Source organism: Solanum lycopersicum, chromosome 5 (genome assembly GCF_036512215.1).
Source record: "Solanum lycopersicum chromosome 5, SLM_r2.1".
NCBI lineage: Eukaryota > Viridiplantae > Streptophyta > Magnoliopsida > Solanales > Solanaceae > Solanum > Solanum lycopersicum.
The window spans coordinates 29,928,499-29,949,501 of record NC_090804.1 but is presented as its reverse complement, the minus strand read 5'-3'; the positions used below and the strand labels follow the sequence as shown (position 1 = coordinate 29,949,501).

The following is a 21,003-nucleotide window of genomic DNA, read 5'->3' as shown; positions in this document are numbered from 1 at the left end:
AGGATGAGGTGGATAGACATAATAAATCAATGGATGATCAAGAAGATGATGATGAGACAAGTGAGACACTTATTCTAGATCCTTTAGTCCTCAGAATGATCAATATATTGAGGATGAAATCCAACAAGCTACTAAGACTCAAGCATCATCACCAAGGGAATTGCAACATAGTAAATTTCATTTCAAAATCAAGACATCACCACTGTCAGTATAGGCAAACCAAACACTAGGTTATTTTTTTCAAGAACATCCCAATGATTAGGAATGTGTTATTCCTAGATTTACCATCCTCCCAAAGAACGAAAGTGAAGGGGAAACTCTGGTTCTGATCGAAAGGCCAAGCAAAACACCAACTTGGAGGTTTCTCAGTCGATCGAAGCAACAACAATTGGAGAAGAAAACAAAACACAACAGGAGGAATATTTGATCGGGCAGCAGGGCACTAACAGGAACACTATGAGGATGCACCCAGAAACCTCATCAAATGACACACAATCATTGAAATTTTCCTTTGATTTAGCAGGTAATTCATCCTATATGACTCCTTCCTTTAATACAGGTAACTCGCAAATCACACCTCACCAGGAGGACAAAGGTGAGGAACATGGAAATGTACATCTGCAAAGGCAAGAAAACTCAAGTCAAAAACTGGATCAACCAGGCAAAGAGTTGCAGCAGGGAGGAAATGAACAAAGGACTGTTGGAAGCTGCAAGCATGTTTCAGAACAGGTTCAAGGAAGTGTTACCAAGCAGGTTCAAGGGAGTGTTTCCAAGCAAAATGATCAATCCAAGTACACTTACAATCAAAGAGGAGTCAACTTATCAAATCAAATCAACCAAGCAAGTGTGGAGTACCATAATAACTTCCCCAAAATATCCAAAAACTACTCCAGGTATGAGCCTAATACTCAAGCTGATAGAACTAATAAGCAGGTCACTAATGTGGTTCAGGTTACTGCTAGAAGTCCTAACAACCAACAACATGTTCAGAATCCTAACAACAATGCTAAAAATGAAAAAAATTCAAAACCTGTACCATATATTGTGGTGCAATCTTTTGCTGCAAGGTTGCGATACAATCAATCCAAAAATGAAATTCCTATTGTCTTAAAGGATCCCATACATACGACTAGACAAGGATTTCCAATTGTGCTACTTGATGAGGATGACTATTATGTGAAATTCGCTGAGGTGTGTAAATACTACACACTTGTGGGTAGGTTCACTAATACGATGCCTAAAATGGAATTGGTGAGAAAAAGCTTTACTCTCCAAACTCAACTCACAGGAAGTGTGAAGATCACACATTTTAATGCAAGACATGTTTATATTGACCTTGATAATGAGTTTGACTACCAAACAGTTTGGACGAAGATTAGAATGAATATTAAAGGGCAAGTGATGAGAATACAAACTTGGACCCCTGAGTTTAACTCGGAAGAGGAAAGTCCCATTGCTCCCATTTGGGTGGCTATCCCTGGCCTACCTTGGCATTGTTATAACAAAGTGCTACTAGCAACTATTTTGGAGTCAATTGGGAAGGTGTTATTCCTAGATTCACCATCCTCCCAAAAAACTAGAGGTAGCACTTTAAGGGTAAAAGTTCAACTGAACCTTACCAAAACTAGACCCAATTATGTTTGGCTGGGATTTAAGAATTCAAACCCCAATAAAGGGAGATGGTTAAAGGTTGAATATGAAGGTTTTACTAACTATTGCATATACTGCAAACACCAAGGACACTTGAAGAGGACTGTACAATCAAGAGAAGGGATGAGGAGTTAAAAAAAAGGAAGGAGCAGGAAATTGAAAAGAACAACAGGGAACAAGGAAATCACAGAAAATGCAATAAGCATGAAAAAAGTACTCATGAGGCTACAACAAAGTCATCAAATCAACTAAACAATCAGCAAAAGGGAGAAGCTGGAAAGGAGGAAGCACAAAATCAATCAAAGAATCAGATTACAGACCAACAACAAGGGAAGCATACCTTTAACCAAAAGGAACAAGGCCAGCAAGCAGAATCATAGGAAGAAAAGTGGCAGACCCAAAAAGGAGACAGCAAAAAAATCAGGAACAAACCATCTCTAAAGCTGTCTGGAGACCTGTCTCACCTCAAAAGCAAAGAAGCGATGGCAGCCAGCAACAAACACAGGAAACAACAGATATATCTAACTTTCAAACTCCAAATTACTTTTATAAACTTGAAATGCAGGACCAACAGGAGATAATCGAAACAGGAGTTGGAACTATCAGGAAGACAGCAGACCAGTCAAACCAATTAAAAAAGGGGACTGCTAATATCCCAATTGTCAGGAACAACCTCAACACACACATGGAACAAAACCAACTACATAATACTGTCACTAAGCAGAAGAGCACAGGTATTGACTCAATGCTCCCATGTCCCAATTCCCCCAACTTTATTAATGTTGATGGTTTTACTGAAGAAGTTGTTGGAGGTATGGATGGGGGTGTCAGGAAAAAACCACTAACCTGCAGGATGGGGTTACCAAAGGGGGGTGTTTGACTCATGTTCTGCATGAGGGGTTGGTTGACCATAGGACAGACTCTACAGCCCTGGACAAGGAACAGGCAGCAACAAAAGGAAAAACAACAGATCAAACAGCAAATGCAGATCAGAGATTACAGGTCACAAGATTCTGAAAATAATAAGGAAAAACATCATGCTGAAAAAGAGGGAAATAAAGATAAAGGGAAACAGGTTGCTACTTGTACTCCGGAAAGCACTCCCAAGAGCAAAAATAAGCCCAGTAAACAGAAAAGAGACGCTGCTAAAAGGAGACAGAACAAGAAGCAAATCAATGACAGTGAACAGGGACAAGAAAAGAGGGAGGAATCGTGCAACCAATTTGTTATGATTGATGATAATCATGAATTGGATATCCTCCCCCCTCACGCACAATATATGACTCCACCACCATCTGAACCAGCAGATGAGAGGCAACAAATATGTAAGCTGAATAAGGTGCCTACTATAGATGAATATGTTGTGGATAATTCTGACGATGAAATTGATGGGGATAATCACTCCTTAGAAGAGTTTGAAAAGGATGATGAGACTAGTGAGGACCTTATTAAGGCCTTTAGTCCTCATAATGATCAGGCCCTAAAGGAAGAGATCCAATAACACAAAGTCAATGTCTATCGCCAAGGGGTTTCCACCATGACAAATTTCACTTCAAAAAACAAGATGTCAATTCTGTCACTGCTGAAAGACCTAATACTCAGATCTTTGCCTCTAGATCTTTCCAATGATTAGTACAATCATATGGAATGTAAGATGGATCAACACTCAAGGGGTGTTGGAGAGACTCAAGATGCTCAGGGAGCTTCACCAGTTATCTGTTATCACTATTTTGGAACCTTTCTCTGATAGTGTGAATGTTCAAAGCTTTAAGGTCCAATTAAACATGGAAAATGCTACTAGTAATTGTAATGATAAAATTTGGGTTCTTTGGAGCAGTGATATTGACTGTAATATTCTTGATAAAGATGAACAACAAATCACTTGCAACATGAAACACAATGAATTATTATACCAATTTACTAGTACATTTGTTTATGCTAAATGCAAAGATCATCTCAGGAGACCTCTTTAGGACAAAATGTTACAGCAAACCTCTTTGAATTACAATCCTTGTTGTATTGTAGGTGATTTAAATGTTATAACTTCTGTGAAAGAAAAACTTGGAGGGTTGCCTTATAACATGAGGAAAGTATGGATTTTATAGCTATTTTTGAATCCTGTCGCCTTTTGGACATTGTCTTTAGTGGTCAAAAATTCACTTGGTCCAACAAGAGGGGTATCAATCACATAATTTTAAAGAGCCTTGACAGGGCTATGGTAAATGATTCTTGGTTGTAAAAGATGCCTCAAACAACTATAACTCACTTGTCCACAACTGCGTCTAGAAATGGTTTCCACAACAACTGATCACATCAAGTACTTCATATTTCTCAATTGTTGGGTTGACAACCCTCATTTCATGGAAACTGTTAAAACCTGGTGGGAGAAAAGTGATAGGTCTGTATGTGGAGATTTCACAAAAAAATGAAAAGGATGTCAAATACTCTTAGTGTTTGGTCTAAAAAAGAATTTGGTGATATTTTCCAAAAGGTTAGAATGCATTAGGAACAAGTGCACAAAGCTGAAGAAAACTACATCATTAACCAAAGTGAATCAAATAGAAGTATCCTTCATGAAATTAATGCAAAGTACATCAAGTTTCTCAAGTTTGAAGACACTATTTTGAAATAAAAAACCCAGCTTCAATAGTTCAAGAGGGTGATAATAACTCTAAATACTTCCATTTTGTGATAAGGGAAGAAGAAGGAAGTTATTTATTCATAAAGTTGTCAATGAAAATGGAGATTGGACACAAGGTGATGATAACATTGCTCAGGTAGCTTGTGAACACTTCAAAGGAATCTTTAATGGAGAAGAAAAGCTTATCAATGAGCATACTTTGGAATGCATTCCAAGGATGATTAGTCAAGACCAAAATACTCGGCTTCCAATATTCCTGGTATGGATGAACTTAAAGAGGTGCTTTTTTCTATGAATCCTAATTATGCTGCTGGACCTAATGGTATGAATGGGTATTTTTTTCAAAAGTGTTGGCATATATTATCAAGAATGATCTAATGGGAATTGTATATGCCTTTTTCAGTGGACAGGTGATTCCTAAATACTTCTCCCATTCATGTATCGTGCTGCTCCCTAAAGTGAATAATCCAAACAAGATTACTGAGTATAGGCCTATAAGTCTGAGCAACTTCACTAACAAGATCATATCTAAGCTAATGATTAACAGACTTACTGCTATCCTCCATGCATTAACCTCTCCTAATCAATTCGGATTTGTTAAAGGTAGAAGTATCTCTGAGAACATCATGCTAGCTCAGGAAATCATTCACCAAATCAGAAAAACCTAATATTGGTAGCAATGTCATCAGTAAACTAGACATGGCAAAAGCTTATGACAGGGTTTCTGGGTCATATACTTGCCTGGTTCTAAGGAAAATGGAATTTGCTGAGATATTTATTGGTATGGTGTGGAGAATCTTGGCTAACAATTGGTACTCAATCATTGTCAATGGTAAGAGATATGGCTTCTTACATTCCACTAGAGGTCTCAAGCAAGGTGATCCTCTGTCTCCGGCCCTATTTATTTTAGGTGCAGAGGTATCTCTCAATAATCCAGTCTACCATGGTTTATTCATGGAAACGAGGGGGCCACAAGTAAACCATCTCAGTTTTGCCGATGATATAATTTTTTTTCACTTAAGGAAGATGCAAAACTTTGAAGTTATTAATGACTTCCTTAAAGGAGTATGGACATACTTCTGGGCTACTCATCAATGGAGACAAAAGTCACTTCATGCTACACTCTAATGCTTTCAATAGCACCAGAGATAGAATAAAGAGACTTACAGGTTTTAAACAAAAGCAAGGTCCTATTACTTTCACGACCCAACCCGATGGGCCGTGACTAGTGCCCGTTTTGGACACCCACATACAAACCTGCTAAGTATAACTAACTGAAACTAAGACAATATAGAATTTAATCAAATTAAGCCAACCCCAACGTCATATATATATAAAGAGGACCTGTCTCATAAGGAGTCATAACCATTTAACCGTAACAACATACGCTAGTCGACAAAGCCGCCACTATCCAAAGCATAATAACATACTTAAGCCGACAAGGCTGCCACTACACAATACACAATGATGTACACAGCCGACAAGGCTTCCCCTGTACAAGCGGACATCCCAAACAAACCATGTACAGACCATTATCCAAAACATATATATACAACCCACATAATGTCCACAGACCTCTAAGAGTATAGTACTGAAACTCGACGGGACAGGGCCCCGCCATACCCATAGACGAGCAAAAGACTACACAAAAAGTTATGTATCAAAACGACTGGGCTCCGAACAGTGGAGCTCTTCCAATCAGCAGAGTAGATATCCTAGGCGGGAGGATCACCGAACTGTGCGTCTACAACTGCGGGCATGAAACGCAGCCCCCCGAGGAAAGGGGGTCAGTACAGACAATGTACTGAGTATGTAAAGCATAAGGTAAAGATGACAGGATACCAATATGGCAAGTCGAAACAAAATATCGCTACACATATACCCTTTTAAGTGAAAATCATGCATATCTTTAACATATAAGGTGCCCAGCTTCCCTAGTAAGGGGCTCGGCAAAATAATCATCATGTCATCTTCGTCATCACATCATCATAACCATCCTCATCACCAATCATATATATAATATACATACCCGGCCCTCTAGTGAGGGACTCGGTGACATATGCAAGAAACTCCGCACGAACATTACCCCGCCCGGGACACGTTGAAATGATAAATGACTCTATGCACGAGCAGAATATTATGAGCAACCATATGCAATTAAAATCATTTCTTATAACCTTATAGAACAATCAACGCGAACCAGCAAGGAGTATTACCAAAGATTAACGTTTTATCAAGATTATGAACCTTTAATACGATATGGAAATGTAAAATCTCAATGACTCTAAGAAGCACTACCATAGATATGAGAAATCATCATATAGGAATAATCTTGGTAGCAAGAATATACGTCACCGAGACGCTCTAGAGGTAAGTATCAAACCTGTTTGTTATTCGCTTATTTTTGAAAGTCATGCCAAACAAAGAAAGAAGGGACATCGTTACATACCGTATAGTCGAGCCGCACGTCCAATATTTACTGCTCAAGCTATTAATCTATAACAAGCAACAATCGTGCTGCAATTAGATAAACGTCGCGCTTAACTATCTTGTAAGCTAGCTAATAATATAACGAAAATCTGGCAGCACTTCCCCTATTTTCCTTACTTCGTCCCAATCCAACAACAACCCAAATTATCCACAGCAATACCAATAACACATATAACCCAACGAATCATATTAAACAGCCGCCTCCCCAAAACAATTCCGTCTCGGCAACCATAGCAGCGAAGCAACGACACACCGAGCGATAACTTGTTTTATAATTCGCAACACATCTACCTTATCGTATTCATCCTTTGGAGTATATACTCATAATCACATTTAACATATACATGACGCCAAAACAGAATTTTCTCGCAGTTTGCTTTAATCAAAACAGCCCAAGCACCAACACGACACCACTAATAATCCGATTATGGTTTCCGTTCATACTTAGCACATTCAATAACTGAAACAAACTTCCTAAGCTACTGGTCATGCCCCCTTCTTAATATTAATGGATAATTAACAAGGTATTTAAATAATTAACACACCAAGCAAGGAGATTACTAACCAGATTATTTGCAGCTGCTGGCCAAGAGTAGTAGGGTTGGTTTCTCCATTTCCATGGCTGCCTAAGCCAAGTGGTGAAGAAGATGATATGCAGCAATGCATTTCACCACTTTATTTAGTATGGAGTGGATTTCTCCACCTCATTTATAATATGAAGTGGAGGCATCCCCCCCTCTACACGTGTCCACGAAGGCCAGCTCCCAATCTGATCCCTTTTTAATTTTTTGCCTTGAGTGGTGGGGCCCACTGGATTAAATTAATCCTAATCAGCCACTAATTATAAGTGGTGGGGCCCACTGGATTAAATTAATCCTAATCAGCCACTAATTAATCCCTCACTTAAAGTTAATGGCACTTACATTAGCCAAAGCATACTTAATATCACATTTGGAATTAACATCACTGCCTAATATTCTTTAATCGCTTGGAACTTAAAATAAAATCTCATTCCCCGGACTTATGTCTACTAGATCATAACGCGCACTACGTATAAAAAAAATACGAGGCATAACATCCTTCCCCCCTTAGGAACATTCATCCTCGAATGTTAAGTTAGCGTGTTACAAAAACAAATTCCAGCGAGGTCTCTCTAACAGTTATACCTATCAACCTGCATTCTGTAACTTACAGATGCCTCACAGAGTCACAACTTACTACATAATCTTGTTTATCAATCAATATAGTCAAGCTAGGAATTAAATTACCTGCAGGTACGGGGAACAAGTAAGGATACTTATTCTTCATTTCGTCTTCCGCTTCCCAAGTCAACTACTCCCTATTATTATTTTGCCACAACACTTTGACGGAAGCCACATCCTTAGTACGTAACCTTCTAACCTGGCGATCAATTATAGCTACGGGTTTCTCCTCATATGACAACTCCTCTGTTACCTGAACATCATCTACGGGGAATACTCTAGAAGGATCATCAATACATTTACGTAGCATCGATACATGAAAGACTGGATGTACCGCCTCCAAATCAGATGATAGATCCAACTCATAGGCAACCTTGCCTATCCTACGAACAATCTGGTAAGGCCCAATGTATCTCGGACTAAGCTTCCCCTTCCTGCCAAATCTTATAACACCCCTCATGGGTGATACCTTCAGGAATACCCAGTCACCAATCTGACACTCCAAATCTCGACGCCGATTATCTGCATATGACTTCTGTTGACTCTGGGCTGCTAATAATCTTTCTTGAATAAGCTTCACCTTGTCAATAGCTTGCTGAATCACATACGAGCCTATTAACTTAGTCTCGCCAACATCAAACCAACCAATAGGTGATCTGCACTTCCTCCCATATAAGGCCTCGTACGGTGCCATATGGATACTAGAATGGTAGCTATTATTATAGGCAAACTCAATGAGCGGCAAGTGGTCATCCCAGCTATCTTTGAAGTCAATAACACAGGCCCGCAACATATCTTCTAATGTCTGAATAGTACGCTCATCCTGCCCATCAGTCTGAGGGTGAAATGTTGTGCTAAGGTTCACCTGTGGCCCCAATCCCTTCTGAAATGATCTCCAAAAGTTGGTTGTAAATTGAGCTCCTCTGTCTGATATAATGGACGTGGGAACCCCATGAAGTCTCACTATCTCCCTGACATATAACCTCGCATAATCTTCAGCCGAATAAGTAGTCCTGATAGGAAGAAAATGGGCGATTTCGTCAGCCTATCTACAATAACCCATATAGAGTCATACTTCCATTGAGTGCGAGGTAAGCCTGTAATGAAGTCCATATTAATCATCTCCCATTTCCAAGTCGGGATCTCTATCTCCTGTAATAATCCACCAGGCTTTTGATGTTCGATCTTGACTTGTTGACAATTCAAGCACTGAGCAACAAACTCCGCTATGTTTCATGCCATCCCACCAATATAAGCATCTGAGGTCATGATACATTTTCTTTGACCCTGGGTGAATAGAATAACAGGCAGAGTGTGCCTCTCCCATAACCTGGCGTCGTAGCCAGCAATATCAGGTACACACAATCTGCCTTCATATCGTAACACTCCGTCAGGTGTAACCTTAAATGGGGTCTTTTCCTTTTGAAGAGCTGCATCTCTATACTATGCCAGAATAGGGTCCTTGTATTGGTGTCTCTTTACCTCATCAATGATTGAGGACTCAGCAACCTCTCGAATAGAAACTCCACTATCTTCTGAATTAGCCATACGGACTTCAAGGCTGGATAGCGCTGAATCTCCTGAACCATATCCCTCCTTTCTGGTTGTACATCTGTCAAGCTACCCATTGACTTACGACTAAGAGCATTTTCTACAACATTCGCTTTCCCTAGATGATATAAAATATCAACATCATAATCCTTTAGCAACTCTAACCACCGCCTCTGTCGTAAGTTCAGCTCCTTCTGTTTAAAGATATATTGGAGACTCTTATGATCTGTATAGATGTCCACATGGAAACCATATAAATAATGTCTCCATATCTTCAAGGCATGAACCACGACCGCTAACTCCAGATCGTGAGTAGGATAGTTCTTTTCATGCTTCCTAAACTGTCGGGAGGCATAGGCTATAACTTTGCCATGCTGCATCAATACACATCCTAGACCAACACCCGAAGCATCACAATAAATAACATAGCCGTCTTTATCCCTCCGAAAGAGTTAGGACTGGAGCTGTAGTCAATTTGTCTTTCAATAGCTGGAAGCTTCGGTCACAAGCATCAGTCCACTGGAACTTGGCTGCCTTTTGAGTTAGCCTTGTCAAAGGCGCTGAAATTAAGGCAAATTTTCTACGAATCTCCTGTAATATCCTGCTAACCAGAAAGCTACGTACCTCAGTAGGTGTCGTAGGTCTGAGCCAAGTCTTTACCGCCTCAATCTTCTATGTGTCTACCCGAATACCATCAGCTCTAATAATATGCCCCAAGAATGCCACTGGATTCAACCAAAACTCGCACTTAGAAAATTTAGCATACAACTTCTGGTGCTGAATCACCCTAAGTACCGTCCTTAAATGGTCTGCATGCTCCCCTTCTGAACGTGAATAGACCAAAATATCGTCTATAAATACAATACCAAACATATCAAGGAATGGTTTAAATACTCGATTCATTAAATCCATAAACACCGCTGGAGCATTAGTCAGCCCAAAAGACAACACTCTAAACTCATAATGCTCATATCGGGTCCGGAATGCCGTCTTTGAAATATCTGCCTCCCTTACCCGCACCTGATGATAACCTATCCGCAAGTCTATCTTTGAAAAACACTTTTCACCCTGCAACTGGTCAAATAGATCGTCAATCCTTGGGAGGGGATACCTATTCTTTATTTTTACTTTGTTCAGCTGCCTATAATCAATAAACATCCGCAGCGACCCATCCTTCTTCCTCACAAAAAGTATCGGTGCTCCCCAAGGTTACGTACTAGGCCTGATGAAGCCATTTTCTAGCAAATCCCTCAATTGCTCTTTCAATTCTTTCAACTCAGCAGGTGTCATTCTATAAGGAGGTATAGATATAGGCTGGGTATCTGGCAGTACATCTATAGTAAACTCTATCTCTCGTTCTGGAGGAAGGCCTGGAAGTTCCTCGGGGAATACATAGAGAAATTCATTAACTACCGGGATTGATTGAAGAGTCGGTGCCTCTGCCTTTATGTCATGCACCCGAATCAAATGGTAAATATAGCCTTTTGTAACCATCTTCCCGGACTTAAGGTATGAAATAAACTTACCTTTCGGCAATACTGTACTCCCCTTCCACTCTATAATCGGTTCCCCTGGAAATTGAAATCGGACTATCTTTCCTCTGCAATCAACATTAGAATAGCAAGCAGCCAACCAATCCATGCGCATGATAATATCAAATCAATCATATTTAACTCTATTAGATCTGCTACCGTACGACGACTATATATAACTACTGAACAATTCCTATATACTCACGTAGCTATGACAAAATCTCCTACAGGTGTAGCTACCTCAAATGGTTCTATCAACTCAGACTCTATTCTGATCCAACTAGCAACAAAGGGAGATATATATGATAAGGTGGAACCTGGGTCTATCAATGCATACACACTTCGGGAGAATAGTGATAATATACCTGTGACCACATTAGGTGACGCCTCCTGATCTTGCCTATTAGTCAAAGCATATATACGGTTCGAGGGACCGCTAGAACTGGAAGCTCCACCACGTCCTCTACCACGGCCTACTGGCGCCTGAATACCTTACCCCGTAGGGCGCATAGCCACAGAAGAAGATGAACCAGCAATGGACCCAGTAGGCTGTGCCATACCACCTACACTACCTGTAAGGTGACACTCCCTCATAGTATGGACCTGACGGCCGCAAGAAAAACACGCACCTGTAGCCCAACGACATTCCTCAGGATGGGACCTACCACAGCGAGAACACTCAGGCAAAGGTGGCCTCGACTGGCTCAAACCCCTGCCCATCTGTGACCCTGACGCCCTAGAGCTCTGACCAGCTTCTGAATATCCCATACGATCGAACCCCCTACCCATGAAACATAGGGGTGCACTCTGTGCTGACTGGGAAGAAAATCTAACATGCTGCTGAGACTGCCCGCTTCGAAACTCGTCAGGATAACCTGCTGATCTAGCCCTCTTATGTTGGCCTCTATTAGAATCTCTATCTGGCTGACGTCCCCGGTGCCGATCCTCTACCCCCTGTGCATATGCCTACACTCGAGCAATATCCACACCTGGCTGAAGAGTCACTGTCATACAATCGTTAATCAGATAATGATCCAATCCATCACATAACGATGTACCCTGTCTGCCATATCAGCCACAATAGTAGGCGCATGCCTAGCCAATGAATAAAACTCGAGGCTATACTCTCGAACGCTCCTGCCATTTTGCTTCAAACACAAGAATTTATCGACTCTAGGTCGCTTCATCTCTGGAGGCAGGAAGTGGCCCTAGAAAGCCTCCATAAATTCATCCCATACTGCTGGAGGAGCACCCTCACCCCTAGATAACTCCCAAGACTCATACCAATTAATAGCTACATCCCACAAACGATACGTAGCCAACTCAACAGACTCGGTCTTCGAAGCCTTGATTATCCTCAATGTACGCTACATCTGACGAATAAACTCTTGCGGATCATCCTGGGGCCTTGAGCCAAAGAACTATGGAGGATTACAACTTAAGAAGTCACGAGCCCTTAAGCTATCAGATCTGTCCGCATGATCAACTCTTAGTCCATGCCTGCAAGCCTGACCTGCCACTAATCTAGTCAGCAACTGAACAGCATCTCTCAAGGCCCTATCCTCCGCCCCTGACTGAGGAGCTGGAGGTTCAGGTGCTGGGGCCTCGGGGGCTGGTGGTGTCCCCCAAACTGGAGCTGCTGCTGCTCTAAGCTCCTCTGGCCGTGGCGGTGTAGCAGAGCTCTTCGACTGGAGCATATACCAGGCATAGACTGGGCACGGGCCCTAGTAACTCTCCTGGTCTGACTAGTACCTTCTGCTACCGATTTGCCCTTCTGGGCGGCTGTCGCTTTCTTTGGAGGCATAGCTGAAAACACACGGATTCGTTAGAGAGGGATTATCCTGTTAATATAGCTCTATCGCACGATCTAGAATAAGAAGAAAAGATGACATCCTAAATGTCCTGTAGCTTCCTGTTTATAGATATGGTGCACAACACACTGATAAACAAGACTCTACTAGACACGGTCTGCAGAGACTTCCGAGGAAGAACCGGTCTGATACCACTCTTTGTCACGACCCAACCCAATGGGCCGTGACTAGTGCCCGTTTTGGACAGTAGTGAAACTCAACGGGACAGGGCCCCGCCTTACCCATAGACGAGCAAAAGACTACACAAAAAGTTATGTACCAAAATGACTAGGCTCCGGAACAGTGGAGCTCTCCCAATCAGCAAAGTAATCCTAGGCAGGAGGATCACTGAACTGTGCGTCTACACCTGCGCGCATGAAATGCAGCCCCCCGAGGAAAGGGGGGTTAGTACAGACAAGGTACTGAGCATGTAAAACATAAGGTAAAGATGACAGGATACCAATATGGCAAGTCGAAACAAAATATCGCTACACATGTACCCTTTTAAGTGAAAATCATGCATATCTTCAACATATAAGGTGCCCAGCTTCCCTAGTAAGGGGATCGGCAAAATAATCACCAAGTCATCTCCGTCATCATCATCATCATAACCATCCTCATCACCAATCATATATATAATATACATACCCGGCCCTCTAGTGAGGGACTCGGTGACATATGCAAGAAACTCCGCAAGAACATTACCCGGCCCGGGACTCGGTGAAATGATAAATGACCCTATGCACGAGCAGAATATTATGAGCAACCATATGCAATTAAAATCATTTGTTATAACTCAATATAACAATCAACGGGAACCAGCAAGGAGTATTACCAAAGATTAACGTTTTATCAAGATTATGAACCTTTAATACGATATGGAAACGTAAAATCTCAATGACTCTAAGTAGCACTACCATAGATATGAGAAATCATCATAGCCTTAGACATAGCCGACATATAGAGGAATAATTGTGGAAGCAAGAATATACGTCACCTAGACGCTCTAGAGGTAAGTATCAAACCTATTTGTTATTTGCTTATTTTTAAAAGTCATGCCAAACAAAGAAACAAGGGACAGCGTTACATACCGTATAGTCGAGCCGCACGTCCAATATTTACTGCTCAAGCTACTAATATATAACAAGCAACAATCGTGCTGCAATTAGATAAACATCGCGCTTAACTATCTTGTAAGCTAGCTAATAATATAACGAAAATCCGGCAGCACTTCCCCTATTTTCCTTACTTCGTCCCAATCCGACAACAACCCAAATTATCCACAGCAATACCAATAACACATATAACCCAACGAATCATATTAAACAGCCCCCTCCCCAAAACAGTTCCGTCTCGGCAACCATAGCAGCGAAGCAACGACACACCGAGCGATAAGTTATTTTATAATTCGCAACACATCTACCTTATCGTATTCATCCTTTGGAGTATATACTCATAATCACAATTAACATATACATAACGCCAAAACAGAATTTTCCTGCAGTTTACTTTAATCAAAACAGCCCAAGCACCAACACGACACCACTAATAATCCGATTATGGTTTCCGTTCATACTTAGCATATTCAATAACTAAAACAAACTTCCTAAGCTACTGGTCACGCCCCCTTCTTAATATTAATGGATAATTAACAAGGTATTCTAAAGAATTAACACACCAAGCAAGGAGATTACTAACCAGATTATTTGCAGCTGCTGGCCAAGAGTTGCAGGGTTGGTTTCTCCATTTCCATGGCTGCCTAAGCCAAGTGGTGAAGAAGATGATATGCAGCAATGCATTTCACCACTTTATTTAGTATGGAGTGGATTTCTCCACCTCATTTATAATATGAAGTGGAGGTAGCCCCCCCTCTACACGTGTCCACTAAGGCCAGCTCCCAATCTGATCCCTTTTTAATTTTTTTGCCTTGAGTGGTGGGGCCCACTGGATTAAATTAATCCTATCAGCCACTAATTATGAGTGGTTGGGCCCACTGGATTAAATTAATCCTAATCAGCCACTAATTAATCCCTCACTTAAAGTTAATGGCACTTACATTAGCCAAATCATACTTAATATCACATTTGGAATTAACATCCTTGCCTAATATTCTTTAATCACTTGGAACTTAAAATAAAATCTCATTCCCCGGACTACTAGATCATGACGCGTACTACGTATAAAAAAAATACGAGGCATAACAATTACTTACCTAGGCTGCCCTTTATTTGTTGGTAGGCCTAGGAATATATATTTTTCTGACCTTATGAATAAAGTTATTGGCAGGATTACAGGTTGGTAAACTAAACAACTTAGCTATGGTGGAAAGGCAGTTCTTACAAAACATGTGTTACAGGCCCTCCCTATTCACCTACTTTCTGCAGTAACTCCTCCAATTACTGTGCTTAAACAAATTCAAATGCTTATGGATGACTTCTTCTGGGGATGGAAAAGTGATAGGAAGAGGGACCATTGGGCTTCTTGAAAAAACCTAAGCTTCCCTTATGATGAGGGAGGAGTGGGCATGAGGAATCTTAAAGACATTTGCAAGGCCTTTCATTTCAAACAATGGTGGATTTTTAGAACCAAACAGACCTTGTAGGGAGATTTTTTGAGAGCAAAATACTGTCAAAGGTCCAATCCTGTCAGCAAAAAATGGGATAATGGAGACTCTTTAACCTGGAAATACATGCTGATGAGCAGACAACAACACATACAATGGAAACTTCAAGCTGGAAATTGTTCCTTTTGGTGGGATAATTGGCTTGGCATATTGGACCATTAGCACAATTCACCACCAATAGTAACAGATTCAACAACTCTACAGTGGCAGATTTCTGGGAGGAAGGGAAGTGGAGTTGGAGCAAGCTGATAGGGCAGGTACCATCCAGCCAGTTCTCCAACATATTGATAACAGTGATATCTCCAAAGCAACACATTCCAGACAAGGCAGTGTGGAAACTCCACAATCATGGGAGCTTCACCTGTTCTTCAGCTTGGGAGGAAATCAGGGATAAAAGAGTCAAGAACCATTTCAATTCCTTCCTATGGCATAAGAACATTCCTTTTAAATTTTCCTTTTTACTATAGAGAACCCTTAGGGATAAACTCCCTACTAATGAAATATTGACTAACTTTGGCATTGAGCCATCATTTTGTTTTTGTTGTCTTGATAAAGCAGGTATGGACACACTTCCAATTCAGGGCAATTTGCAGCCAAGGTATGGAATTATTTTGCAGGAAGTGCAGGCCTAAAGCCGGACCATTCCTCACTGCAGATGCTGCTACACCAATGGTGGACAACAAAGTCCAAAAATACAGCCCAAAAACTGCTGCTACAAGCTACTCCAATATTCATCTGCTGGAAACTGTGGAAGAACAGGTGTGCCTGCAAGTATGGAGGTAAAGCAACCAACATCAGCAGGGTGAAGTATGCACTTTACAAAGACAACTTCAAAATGCTGAACAATGCATTTCCGCATCTTCAATAGCCTGCAAAGTGGACTGATCTAATCCAAAAGAGTGAAAAGTGTGTGCATGACATCAAGGTGAACATGGTGAAGTGGCTTAAACCAGCATGTCAGTGGCTCAAAGTGAACACTGATGGCAGTGCACTCATAAACCCTGGAAGGCTGGGGGCGGGTGGAATCTTGAGAGACAAACATGGAAAATTGGTGATGGCCTTCACAACACCACTTGGAGAAGGGACAAACAACAAAGCTGAAATAGAGGCAGCCATCTTTGGTTTGACTTGGGCACTTGAGCTTGGATACAGGAACATAATTTTGGAACTTGACTCTCAACTAGTAGTGCAATGGGTCCTAAAGAAGGCAGTCCCTCAATGGAGTATCATCACTCAACTTGGAAGGCTGCAACATCTTATCGCTCAAGTAAACAACTTCAAATGCATTCATGTATCCAGAGTTGCAAATTGCGTAGCAGATGCATTGTCAAAACATAGTCACAACACTGCCACTCCTCAGGTATATTTCAACAGCCATCAATTGCTTAAAGGAGCAAAGGCCTACTATCACCTTGACTTATTGGAGATGCCTAATTTTAGAAGAAAAAAGACAAAGAGAATTTTTAAACCTCCTTGAGATTGTATATCTTTTCAATTTAGCTATTATTAAAATTATAGCTACTTTGATAGGTTAGTTTTGGTTTAGGCTTTCTTGTAAAGGGAGAGTCTCCCTAGTTTATGTTTCCTAGATACTTTGTATTGAGAGGAGTCCTCTACTTAGGTGCTCAGTATTTTGGTTTCATCTTTTGTGTAAGAGAGGAGTTGACTGCCTTTGGGTGCTTAGTCTCCCCCCTCCTTGTAATTTGTTTTTGTTATTAATGATATGGCCTGGGGTGTTGCTCAGCCCCTAGCCCTCCAAGGGTAATTCAACTAAAAAAAATTACCAAACCCAAGCATAAAACACTAAACCATAGTTTTTAAACAAAAAATCCTGAACCCCAAAACCTAACCCTATCCTTAACCTTTACCCAAATTCCAAAACCTTAAATACCAAAACCCTAGCATTAAACACTAAACCATAGATATTACAACTCAAATTCTTAACCCCAAACCTAAAACCTAAAAAAACAACCTAAACCCTAACCCTAACCCTAACATCTACCCGAACCCTAACCTACCATAAACCCTAAATCCCAAGCCCAAATACCAAGACCCAAACATCATATACTAAACCATTGATATTAAACCTGAAATCCAAAATCGTAAACACAAAATTCTAAAAAACCAAAACCCTAACTGTAACCCTAACCCTAACCCAAACCCTAGAAAATAAACCCAAAACCCTAGGCCTAAAATACCAAGACCCAAACATTAAATACTAAACCATAAATTTTACACCTTAAATTCTAAACCCTGAATCATAAAACCTAAAAAAATCCAAAACCCTAACCCTAATCCTGACCATAACCCCAAACCTATACCCTAAACCCTAAACCTTAAGTCCAAAAAAAAATGCTAAGTCAAAAATACCGAAACCTAAATATTAAACACTAAATAATAAATTTTAAACCTCAAATCCTAAACAAAAAAACCCTAAACCCTAAAAAAACCTAAACCCTAACCCTAACCCTATCCCTAACTCTAACCTAATCTCTAATCCTAACCCTAAACCATTAACCCGAAACCCCAAGCCCAAAATACCAAAACCTAAATATTAAACACAAAACCATAGATTTCAAATAAAAACTCTAAAACTCAAAACCTAAAACCTAAAAAAAACTAAACACTAACCCTAATACAAAATCTAACCCTAAACCCTAAACCCAAAGCCCAAAATACCAAAACCCTAGCATTAAACACTAAACCATAGATATTACAACTCAAATATTTAACCTCAAACCCTGAAACCTAAACAACAACCTGAACCCTAACCCTAACCCTAGCATAAACCCTAAACCCCAATCCCAAAATACAAAAACCCAAACGTTAAACAATAAATCATTGATATTAAACCTCAAATCCTAATTCTAAGTACCAAAAACACCCAAAACCCTAAATCTAACCTTAACACTAAACAATAAACCCAAAACCCTAAGCTCAAAATACAAAAACCCAAACATTAAATACTAAACCATAGATTTTAAACCATAAACGCTAAACCTTGAACCATAAAACCTGTAACACCCCGTATTCTACTTGAACTAGTTCTATGTATATGTCGCTTTAAAGTTTCCTTGTGGTATAGTTATGGACTCGGTTACCTATGCGACTGGTGACAATAGAATATGTTTGAAGTTGTAACACCCCGTACATTCCAACACATATATGAATAATTGAATATAGGTTCTTGCTTGACAAAACTATGCTAGTAGGTGACAAGTAGGTAATGCACCTACTTAGAATCAGTGGACTGCATGTTAAGTGAAAAAGGGCAAGTAGGTGATGCACCTACTTAGAATTAGTGGAATTAATTTTAAGTTAAAAGGAGAAAGTAGGTGATGCACCTACTTAGAATTAGTGGACTGAATTTTAAAGGAGAAATTAAGTGATGCACCTACTTAGAATAAGTGGTCTGAATTTAAGTGAAAAGAGCAAGTAGCTGATGCAGCTACTTAAAAACATGTGGCAGAAACTAAGGAGGTGATGCACCTTCTTTCATAAAGTAAAGGACCATATTATTTCCCAATTTATCATAGGGAAAACATCCAAAATGGACTCTAAAGCATTAATCATATCTCCTTCATACTTATTCTCCAGAAATTACTCCCAAAGAAAGCCATGGAAGCTCCAAGAGTTCTGTTCTACACCTTCACCATTAGAATCTGAAGGAAACAAGTGTTTTTAAAGTACAAGCTGGTAGAACATCTCCAATCTGAAGGAATTCAAGTAATATGATTTAACATCAAGGTAAGTTAGAGAGGACAACCTAAACCTTGAAGAATCCAAGTCTTGACAAGTGAGGTTTCTGTCTAGCAAGGTAAGCTGTGGGAATTTCCATCCCTCTCTTGTTCTTGCATTATTTGTAAAAGTTTGCATGTGTTAATGAAATGTTGAGTGTTGCCTCTGTATGGTGTGAGCTTGGTGAATGTTCAGGAAGGAGGTGCTTGTTGCGACATACATGGAGTTGAGTCCCCTTAGATTTTGATTGTGAGCTTGTTTTGAGAATCTAAATGTTAGTTGAAAATTCACAGGATGTTGATCAGAAGTCATGAGTTCATATTGCTATTTCCACATTGTGAGGCTTAGGGACTGTTTTGTGTATCATATAAATAAGAGGGTCTGGCAGGATATGTAGAGAAGTCATGAAAACTGGTTAGAGTATAGAACATTGAAAGTGTAGTGATACACAACTTAATTGAGTGTTGCATGAGCTTACTTCCTGCCATTCCTTTAATATTGTTTTCTAGACGAGGTAAACCCGAGGGGTTTCGAAGGACCTTATAAAAATGATTAGGGGAAAATGGATGGGAAGAACTCTAGATAGGATCAACTATAGATATACTGCCAATTATTTTTTGTTCTGATCAAGTAGCCCAAACTTGTTTAGAAACTACTATTAACTTTTATTATTTACTCCATTGTAGATAAATAATCCTAAAGTAAGATGGTTAACTCATTGTGATACCCATTGTTGTGCAGCAAGGTATGTAAGGCTATTCGATTTTCCTATTTCCTTGGCATGAATCCAACACTTGTAAGCTTTCTAAGTGCTCTTGGTAGTGAATGATCCATAAATTCAGTCCGTACTCTCTAGAGAATTAAAATGAGCACTCTGCTATGAATTTATTAATAAATGTGCATTTTTGCTCTACCAAGTGTTAGCATGCAAGGTTTAAACTTGTTTCACTGTCAAAGTATCCCTGGCATGTACTTCCCATTTAGAAGTCAAAGTGGTCCTAGATTACACATGGTACATATATTTATATGATGGATACACGATCTGCCCATATCTTGCAAACTTGCTTCAATAGTCTATTCCATCATATAATTTCATCTTTCACATGTTCATATGTTCCCTTTATTGGTTATTACTCTTATTATGTTAGACTATTATGATGCCTCACAAGATGTCGACTTGCTCTATTGTACATTTATATGCATGTACTTGCTTGGGAATATGTATCCGTCCTTAAGTTGAATTTGTCCACATTCTTCCTTGGTTCCACATTCATGAATACCTTGTCTTTGATATTAGTTGGTGAGTATTTGGTTATCATATAGAGTTCAAATCTCTTGGCTGAAAGTTATATGTCTTCACTTTGTATGTGCTTCCATTTGAGATGTCAAAAATTTGTACAGAGTCATAGAAGAAGTATTATGTTGGTGTCACATTTGATTCCCACGTCATTTTCATAATCGATTGTCCATATTCGTATGTCTTCTACTACTAGTTCATAGTTCCAAATCTCAACAATGATTATGACCACCAAAACATCAATCCCAAATGAGTTACTATCAACAAAAGAACAATCTCAAAAGAGTTATGATTATCCAAAGTACACAGTCTCAAAAGAGTTATGAACATAAAAGCAACAATCTCAAAATTAAAAAAATCTAATTGAAGAAATTTGTATAATTATGGATGGAAGCCCAGAGGAAAAGCCTAGCATGGGTCGATCCCAAT

At 39.9% G+C, this 21,003-nt stretch overlaps 1 protein-coding gene across 1 annotated transcript in view; it reads right to left on the bottom strand.

Moving 5' to 3' along the window:
- Positions 1-21,003, bottom strand: part of LOC138348559 (uncharacterized) — a 135,726-nt gene that overhangs the window by 35,350 nt on the left and 79,373 nt on the right. Inside the window, exon 2 of the mRNA XM_069297996.1 lies at positions 5,498-5,551. The gene's annotated coding sequence lies outside the window, so the exon portion shown is untranslated. The remainder of the gene's footprint in view (positions 1-5,497; positions 5,552-21,003) is intronic.